A 2,116-nucleotide genomic window follows, 5' to 3' on the forward strand; every position below is an offset into this window, starting at 1 on the left:
AGGACGGTTCATGAGAAACGGCCTAAAGAGGAAAACTTTAATGCATTCAGCTGACAGCAGAAGAGGACCCGAGCTCAGAGGATGAAAGAGACCACCCACGGAGGGTGAGAGGGGAATTTTTTTATATATATATTTTTTATTTTTATTTTTTTTCAGAATTCTGACCTTTCTCAGAATTTTCACTTTTCTTGCAATTTGGACTTTTTTCTCTGAATTCTGACTTTTTCTCAGAACTCTAATTCCGTCTCAAAATCAAATTAATTACCCAAACATTCCTAGGTGTAGTATGCCAGTGATCTTGCTAGCATATGAAAATAATTTCTTCCTTGTTTTAGGATTTGTAAACCTACACTTTGTCCACACTGAAAGCCTGTCCCAAATTTATTTGGTAGATTTGAGTTTTAAGGCTAGATTTGCATTAACAATTTAAACAATTCTGATTCTGAGGAAAAAGTCAGAATTCTTTCTCTTTCTTACCGTGGCTCTAATCCTCTTTTACAATAAATACAGGGTTTTTCAAGAACCGGATGTATAGAAAACACAGACAAAAACAATCTAATTAAATTCCAAAACAATCAGGACAGAATCAATAATAAATTTTAACCTAAAGCTTAGCATCTGGTGCTGAAGCAGCTTTTAAAATATGGCTCAGCGCGTCTACCTCCAGCCGCGTCTCACCTGATCCATCAGACGCTGCGGCTTTTCAAACAGCAGCAGCAACAGTGAAGCTCATCTGTCTGAAATGCAAACTGGCTTTGGAACAGAGACACATTCGCAGCTCAGTTCTGACCTATGTGCTGCGTCTCTGTGACCTGCTGGTGTTATTTGCATCCATCTACCAGACGCTAAGTGTTTTAGGAGAGAACAGAGGCTATAACCGGAGGATGACTGTGAAAGCCATCAGGAGAAAACGGCCTGCATTTGCATGATGTCTGCTGGTCGTGTTTACATGTTTCCACTCAATCTTAGTGGATTCATCTCGACTCGTAAAGATGGTAAATTCATTTTAACGACAAAGAAAAAGTAAAAAGAATGCATATTTAGGGTCACTGCATGGAAAATATTATTCTTTATAACAATATACCATGTAGTCATCCAGATGTTACAGGTTTATCTCTTTTTATCTAGTTTATATGTTAGATAAAATGAAATCTAGCCTGTATCATATATTCCTATAAGCTTTAAAATGTTATTTAAGCTCTTATTTAGGTAAATGTCAATATCTTACAGTCTATGGATGCTTCTTTATGTCTTATTTAGCTGAGAAATAATGGCAAGAAAAGATAGAATCAAAAGTCAAAAATTTGCTAGAAAACATTATCAACTTTTGAGATTCATCTCAGAAATTAAAAAAAAAAAAAAAATAAAAGAGGAGCAAAAAAAAAAAAAAAAAAAAAAAAAAAAACCAAAAAATTGAATTAATTTATATTTTTTCCAGAAAATTTCTGAGATGAATCTCAAAACTTCTAAATATTTTTGGTGGACATTTACTCTTTTTTCTGTCTACAATAACTCTGACACTTCATCTTAAAAATAAAAAAGCTTAACATTTATTGGTTCCACTGGCAGATTATTTCACTTAAATAGGAAAATGTCTTGTTATAATTTAAATAAAACGTTTTCATCAGCATTAAGCTTGTGTATCTTACTGAAATGTTCCTTTCTAGTTAGTTTTGTCTTATTTCAAGTTTACTAAGATATTTGCACTGGACCAAAAATACTAGATAAGATTTTCTGTGTTTGCAGTGAAAACTTTACAGGTTAAATTAAATTCTCAGTTCAATTTGTGTATTTTTAATGAATTTATATCTTCATAATTTATCAGAAATACCTAACCAGTGAGTAAAATATGCTGATCTAAGTGTTGGGTACGTGGGGACGAAGGCTCTGTTTAAAAGAACTGTAAAACTGGACTAAATGTTAACGTTTGGCTGGAAATCGAAGCATAAATTGGTGAAAGTATGAACTGAACTGGAGTTGTTTTCCTGCCTAAACCGTTTTGTTGGTGAGGATCTGAATCAGGTAGAGGTGAGATAAATGCATTGACACGATGCTCCAGTTTCAGGAATGAAACTCGCTGCAGACTCTTTCTGCTTTTGCCTGAGGGCCTGGCTGG

The sequence above is a fragment of the Poecilia formosa genome, unplaced genomic scaffold, assembly GCF_000485575.1.
Source record: "Poecilia formosa unplaced genomic scaffold, Poecilia_formosa-5.1.2 Scaffold246, whole genome shotgun sequence".
NCBI lineage: Eukaryota > Metazoa > Chordata > Actinopteri > Cyprinodontiformes > Poeciliidae > Poecilia > Poecilia formosa.